Below are 7,868 nucleotides of genomic sequence, written 5' to 3'. Positions count from 1 at the left end.
TTTCTTGTTCAGTCTTTTGTGAATGTTTTCACTCTTTTCCTTTCTCTCCAGCTACTATCAGAGAAATGCTTTTTTCTGCATGGTCCCAGTGCATCTCACTCTCTCCCTTTCCCTTTCTCTGTCCTCTCTCTGCAAAAACAGCTCCCTACCCTCTATGGCTTTTCTCTTCCCTCAGTTGATCTCTCCCCGCTGTGTGCCTGCCAAGTTCTGTGGGTCAAGATAAACAGATTGTTGTGTTAATCTTCCAATCAATTTCCTAGGTGTGAAAAATAGTTTGGTGCTGATCTAGCTGGGTTTCAGGGATGAGACATACTGAGAGCCTCCATGCTGTTCCTCACCTTCCCAACTCCCCAACATACAGTGTTATATTGGTTTCAGATGACAATATAATGATTCAACAATTCTATACTCCATGTTTATCATGATAAGTGTACTCTTTAATACCTATCACCTATTTCACCCATCCCTCACCCACCTCCCCACTGGTAACCATCATTTTGTTCTCTATGGTTAAGAGTTTATTTCTTGGCTTGCCTCTCTCTCTCTTTTTTTTTTTTCCATTGATCATTTGTTTTGTTCCTCAAATTCCGTATATGAGTGACATCATATGGTATTTGTCTTTTTCTGACTGCCTTATTCCACTTAGCATTACACTGTATAGCTCCATCCATGCTGTTGCAAATGGCAAGATTTCCTTCTTTTCTATGTCTGAGTAATATTCCATTGTATATATTCCATTGTGTGTGTGTGTATATATATATATATATATATATATATATATGTATATATATATATATGTATTCATTTATACCATATGTTCTTTATCCATTCCTCAGTTGATGGACATTTAGGTTGTTTCCATAATTTGGCTATTGTAGATAATGCTGGTATAAACATCAAGGTGCATGTAACCCTTTGAATTAGTATTTTTGTATTCCTGGAGTGCAATTTATAGATCATAGGGTAGTACTATTTTTAACTGTTTGAGGAAACTACATACTGTTTTCCAGAGTGCACCCATTTATATTTATGCCAAGAGTGTAAGAAGGTTGCTTTTTTCTCCACTTCTTTGTCAACACTTGTTTCCACTGTTTTTCATTTTAGCCATTCTGACAAGTGTGAGGTGATATTTCATTGTTATTGAGATTTGCATTTTACTCATGGTGAGTGGTGTTGAGCATCTTTTCATGAGTCCATTGGATATCTGTATATCTTATTTGGAGAAATGTTTAGACCTGTGTCCTGCCCATTTTACTAGGATTATTTGCTTTTTGGGTATTGACTTTTAACAGTTCTTTATATATTTTCAATACTAACCCTTTATTGCACGTGTCATTTGCAAATGTCCTCTCCCATTCAGTGAGTTTTTGTTTTGTTTTTGTTTTCCTGTGCAGAAGTTGTTTTTTTTTTTATTTTCATGTTGCCCCAATAGTTTATTTTTTTTTGTTTGTTTCCCTTGCCTCAAGAGATATATCTAGAAAGACGTTGCAATGGCTGATGTCAAAGAGGTTACCTCCTGTGTTCTCTTGTAGGATTTTTATGTTTTCAAGTCTTAAACTTAGATCTGTAATCCATATTGAACTTATTTTTGTGTATGGTGTAAGAAAGTGGTCTAAATTCATTCTTTTGCATGCTGCTTTTAAGTTTTCCCAGCACCATTTGTTGAAGAGAATGTCTTTTTCCCATTGGATATTCTTTCCTGCCTTATGAGAGGTTAATTGCCCATATAATTGTGGGTTTATTTCTGGGTTTTCTATTCTGTTCCATTGACCTATGTGTGGATTTTTTTTTGCCTGTACCATACTGTTTCGATTACTACAGCTTTGGAATGGTGATACCTCCAACTTTGCTTTTCTTTTTCAAAATTACTTTGGAAAAATGGGTGTTTTGTTGTTCTATACAAATTTTAGGATTTTTTAAATTTTATTTCTGTGAAAAATGCTGTTGGTATTTTGATAAAGATGGCATTAAACATGTAGTAAGTTTTGGATATTATAGACACTTTAACAGTATTTGTTCTTCCAACACATGAGAATGGTATGTCTTTCCATTTTGTTGAATCATCTTGAATTTCTGTCATCAATGTTGTGGTTTTCAGAGTACAGTTCTTTCATATATTTGGTTAAGTTTATTCCTAGGTATTTTATTGTTTTCGGTGAAGTTATAAATGAGATTGTTTTCTTAATTTCTGTTTCTGCCACTTTATTTTTAGTGTATGGGAATACAACAGATATTTGTACATTTATTTGAATCTTGTGAATTTACTGAATTCATATATGAGTTCTAGCACTGTTTTGGTGACTCTTTATGGTTTTCTATATAAATTATGTCATTTGCAATTAGTGGAACTTTAACATCTTCCTTGATATTTTGAAGGCCGTTTTTTCCTTTTTTTGGTCCAATTGCTGTGGTTAGGACTTCCAGTACTATGTTGAATAAAAGTGGTGAAAATGGAGCATCCCTGTCTTGTTCTTGGCTTTAGGGGGAGAGTTGTCTGTTTTTACACATTGAATATGATGTTAGCTGTGGGGTTTTCATATAAGGACTTTATTATGTTCAGGTATGTTCCCTCTACACCTACTTTGTTGAAGGTTTTTTCATCATGAATGGATTTTGTAGTTTGTCAAGTGCTTTTTCTGCATTTTTTAAATGATCATATGGTTTTTCATTTCTGTCAATGATGCGATGTATTGAGTGATTTGCAAATATTGAACCACTCTTACATCCCAGGAATAAACCTGATTATGGTGAGTGATTTTTTTAGTGTATTGTTTGATGTGGTTTGTTATTAGTTTCTTGAGGATTTTTGCATCTATGTTTATCAGAGATACAAGCCTGTAGTTCTCTTTTTTGTGGAGTTCTTATCTTGTTTTGTTACTAGGTGATTCCAGGTTCTTAGTGTGTATTTGGAAGTTTATCGTCTTCAATTTTTTTGGATAATTTGAGAATGATAGGTATTAACTCTTCTTTAAATGTTTGGTACAATTCACTTGTAAGCATACTGGTCCTGGACTTTTGTTTCCTGGGAGTTTGTTTGTTTGTTTGTTTTTTTGTACTGGTTTGATTTCATTGCGGGTTATTGGTCTGTTCAAATTTTTTATTTCTTTCTGCTTCAGTTTCGGTAGGTTATATGTTTCTGGGAATTTATCCATTACTTCTAGTTTGACCAATTTGTTGTTATACAATTTTTCATAATACTCTGTTATAATTGTTTGTATTTCTGTGGTGTTGGTTGTTATTTCTCTTCTTTCATTTTGAATTTTATTTATTTGAGTTATATCTCAATGAAACTGGTAGAGGTTTATCAATTTTGTTGATCATTCCAGAAAAACATCTTTTTTTCATTGATTTGCACTATTGATTTTTAGTTTCTATACTATTTACTTCTGCTGTATTTTTAAAATTTCTTTCCTTCTGCTTGATTGGGGTTTTGTTTGTTTTTCTTTTTATAGCTTCTCTAGGTATAAGGTTAGAGCATTTATTGGAGATTTTCTTGCTTCTTGAGATAGCCCTGTATTGCTATAAACTTCCCTTTTAGAACAGTTTTTACTGCCTCCAAAATATTTTGGATTATTGTGTTTTCATTTTCATGTAATTTTTAAAATATTTTCTATTATTTCTTCATTAATCCATTCATTTTTAGTAGTATATTATTTAACCTCCATGTATTTGTGGTCTTTCTGGATTTTTTTTTGTCATTGATTTCTAGTTTCATAGTGTTGAGTACAGAAAACATGCATGCTATGACTTTGATCTTCTTGAATTTGTTAATATTTTTTTTGTAACCTAATATGTGATCTATTCTGGAGAATGATCTATGTATACTTGAAAAGAATGTGTATGTAGTATGCTGTTTTAGGATGGAATATTCTAAAAATATTTGTTAAATCTATCTGGTTCATTATTTCATTCAAATCCATTGTTTCCTTGTTGACTTTCTGTTTGGATGATCTCTCCATCTATGTAAGTGGGGAGATAATATCTCCTACTATTATTATACTACCACAAACATTTCACTTATCCTTGTTATTAATACTCTTATGTATTTGGGTGTTTTCATGTTGGGTGCAAGAATATTTACAACTGGTATGCCTTCTTCTTGGATTGTTTCCTTTATGATTATATATCTTTATTTGTCTCTTGTTATAATTTTTATTTAAAAGTGTATTTTTTCCCGTATAAGTATTGCTATTCTTGCTTTCTTTTGGCATACATTTTCATGAAAAATGTTTCTCCATTCTCTCACTTTCAATCTGCATGTGTCTTTAGGTCTCAAATGCGTCTCTTGTAGGCAACATATAGATGGGTCTTGTGTTTTTTTTTTTTATATCCACTCTGTCACCCTATGTCTTTTGATTGGAACATTTATTCCATTTACATTCAATGTAATTATATATAGATATGTATTTATTATTATTTTTATACTTGACTTGTGGTTGTTTTTATAGTTTTACTCTGATTCTTTTTTCTCTTGATTTCTTTCATGGTTGGTGGTTTTCTTTAGTGACATACTTCATTTGCTTTCTCTTTATTCTTTACATATTTACTACTGGTTTTTGATTTGTGGTTACTATTACACTTGCATATATCACCTGTTGTGTATACCAGTCTATATTAAGTTGAAGGTTGCTTAAGTTTGAACCCACTCTTTAGTCTTCTCCACCCCCACTTCAACATTTTGGATATATGGTGTCATATTTTACATCTTTTTATTTTATGAATATCTTGACTGGTTTTATTGAAATACTTCGTTTTATTGATTTTATTTTCATATTTTCATATTGTTTTTATTTTCATATTTTCACTTATGTTATTTCCTTTCCATTCAGAGAGTATTGTTTAATATTTCTTATAGGGCTGGTTTACTGGTAATGAACTCCTTTTCATTTTTGTTTTGTTTTTGTTTGTTTTTCTTTTTTCCTTTTCTTTCTTTCTTTCTTTCTTTCTGGCTGAGAAACTCCTTATTACTCCTTCTATTCTGAATATTAGCTTTTGTGGATAGAATATTCTTGGCTGCATATTTTCCCCTTTCATCACTTTGAATATATGATGCTACTCCCTTCCAGCCTGCAAAATTTCTGCTGAAAAATCCACTGATGGCCATATAAGGTTTCCCTTGCATGTAACTGTCTTCTTTTCTCTTGCTGTTTTTAAGTTTTTTTAACCACTACTTTTTGCTATTTTAATTATTATGTGTGTTGGTGTGGACTTCCTCGGGTTGATATTTTGGGATGATCTTTGTGCTTCCTGGATCTGGATATCTGTTTCTTACCCTAGATTAGGGAAGTTATAAGCTATTATTTTTTAATGTTTATTTATTTATTTTTGAGAGACAGAGAGATAGAGCATGAGCAGGGGAGGGGCAGAAAGAGAGGGAGACACAAAATCTGAAGCAAGCTCCAGGCTCTGAGTTGTCAGCACAGAGCCTGATGTGGGACTCAAACTCATGAACCAGGAGATCATGACCTGAGCTGAAGTCGGATGCTTAACTGACTGAACCACCCAGGCACCCCTTAACTATTCTTTCCAAATAAATGTGCTGTCACATTTTCTCTCTTATTCTTCTGGGATCCCTATAATGCAAATGTTATTGTGCCTGATGGAGTCACTGAGTTTCCTCAGACTATTCTGAATTTGCATAATTTTTTTCTTTTTATTTTCTCAGTTTGATGACTTTCTATTATTCTGTCTTTCAGGTTATTAATTCATTCTTATGTTTCCTTTAGGGTGCTACTGATTCCATCCAGTGTTTTTTTTTTTAAATTCCATTTATTGTACTCTTCATTTCTGACTATTTTAGTCATCTTGTTAAGGGTCTCAGTGATGTCCTTCACTCTTTTCTCGAGTCTAGTGAGTATCTATGTTTTTTACTTTAAATTCTCAATCAGGCATATTAATTATATCCATTTGGCTTAGGTCTCTTATGGTTTTGTGCTGTTCTTTCATTTAGGAAATATTCCTCTGTGTCTTCATTTCGTCTAACTCTTTGTATCTGTTTCTGTGTGTTAAGGAAGTCAGGTTTGTCTCTTGTTTCTGAAGGTAATGGCTTTATGAAGAAGATCCTGTTGTCCCCTGTAGTGCAGTGTCCCCTGTTTCCCAGGACCTTGTGATTCAGGAATTGTCTCCTATGTGTGTTGCTTATGTCTTGCTGTTGAATCCTGGCCTCTTTTTCCATAAGTTCAGTTTTTTGCTGAGGCTCTCTTTGCCTGTTGTCAGCATTCTTTGGTCCCTGGCATGACGTGCTTATGGGCTTGCTAAATGAGGCATGCCACTGCTGCCACTGGAACTGAGGTCCCACAAAATGTACAGGTTGGGAGATAAGGTGTTGGTGTGGTTTGCACCAGTCTTCTGGAAAGAGGGCTTACAGCACCTTGACTAAGGCCAGCATGACTGGGAAGAGTGAATCTGCTGAACAGCAGTGAATGGGGCTAGGTGTAAGCAAGTTAGGGAGTGGTGGAATTATGCTGGTTTCTGCAGGTGTCCCTGTGTTTATGCTGAGGGGAAGAGAAGTGAAATGGTGCATACCAGCTTCTTTGTTCCTTGAGGGGTCTCCCTGTGATCCCTGCCCTTACAGGCCATGCTAAGATGAGTAAATCACTCTCCCTCCTATCTGCCCTTGTCATTTTTCAAACTGCTGTTTCCACACTATCTCTGTGGGTTGTTTGTTGTGCTGTCTCTTTAAGGGCCCAGGCTTCACTTCCTAATGCCCTCTGGGTTCTGCCAGAGCTTAGATCATCAATTATTTAAATTCCATTATTTAAGTCCTGCTCTTTGTAATAACTCATGCAATTTGGCCTTTGTCACTTTAAAAGTCAAATATTATGGGGTTCATTATCCTTGTGTGGGTTCCCCAGCATGGTTGCTATTTGCCCTTCTCTGCACCACTGGCTCCCTCTTCATGGTGGATGGCCATGGTCCCTTTAGTTCACAAACTATGTCTTTTTCCCTTCCTACCTTCTTTGACGTGCCTTCTTTTCTACCTTTGGTTGTGAGGTTTGTTTTGCCAGTATTCAGATACTTTTCTGGGTTATCTATGCTAACATGAGAGTTATCTAATTTTATCCATGGGATGCAGCAAGTGTAAGGTCATCCTATTCCACCATATTCCCAGTCTCTCTTTACAGGATTTTAAGAATTAACCTGGGAATACTATCCGGATGTAGGAAAATATTATATATACATAACTTACTTGCATGTATATATAACCATATAAGTATAGATAAATTTAAATGTAAACCTTATAGCTAACTTCATTCTAAAATTTTAATCATTAACTAAATAGATTAACAATGTAATACAAACTCACTACTTTATATAAAATAGTTGGCTCTCATATTTAATCAATTTTATATTTTTACTTATATTGTGTTTCTGTCAGATGGAACAAGTTAAGGTTACCATCAATATAAGGGTTATTTTCACCAATATTTATGGAAAAACTCTAAGGTTTTTTGTTGTGTTATGCAGTTGTTTTGGGAGTCCCTAAGTCCCTTGGGAGCCCCTGATAGAGGGCACAGGGCCTAGAGACTTCAGGGAGTTGGGAGGTTGAAGTGGGAAAGAAAAAGCCTTTCAGGGGTGGGAAGAAAGATGGAGGAGATAAGAGTTTGAAGGGGGACATATCAAATGATTCAATGGATGTGAAGGGAAAATCAAAAGTGATAAAATGGGAAAAGAAGGGAGGTGATAGGAAGATTTTAGAGCAGCCAGTTTGAGGTGATTTTAAGTTTCTTAAAGAAGCCAATGAAGTCTCAAGTTATCATTAGTTAAATCTTGTAAATGAGAGAGGAAGTAGACAGGATTAGTGCCTAGAAGGGGAACATATATTCTTAAGGGTTTTGAGAAGGGGTGCTTCAGTTAACTAAGAAGTT

This window comes from Lynx canadensis, chromosome X, assembly GCF_007474595.2.
Source record: "Lynx canadensis isolate LIC74 chromosome X, mLynCan4.pri.v2, whole genome shotgun sequence".
In the NCBI taxonomy this organism is placed as follows: Eukaryota; Metazoa; Chordata; class Mammalia; order Carnivora; family Felidae; genus Lynx; species Lynx canadensis.
The sequence above is the reverse complement of the archived record's forward strand: the minus strand, read 5'-3'. Positions refer to the sequence as shown.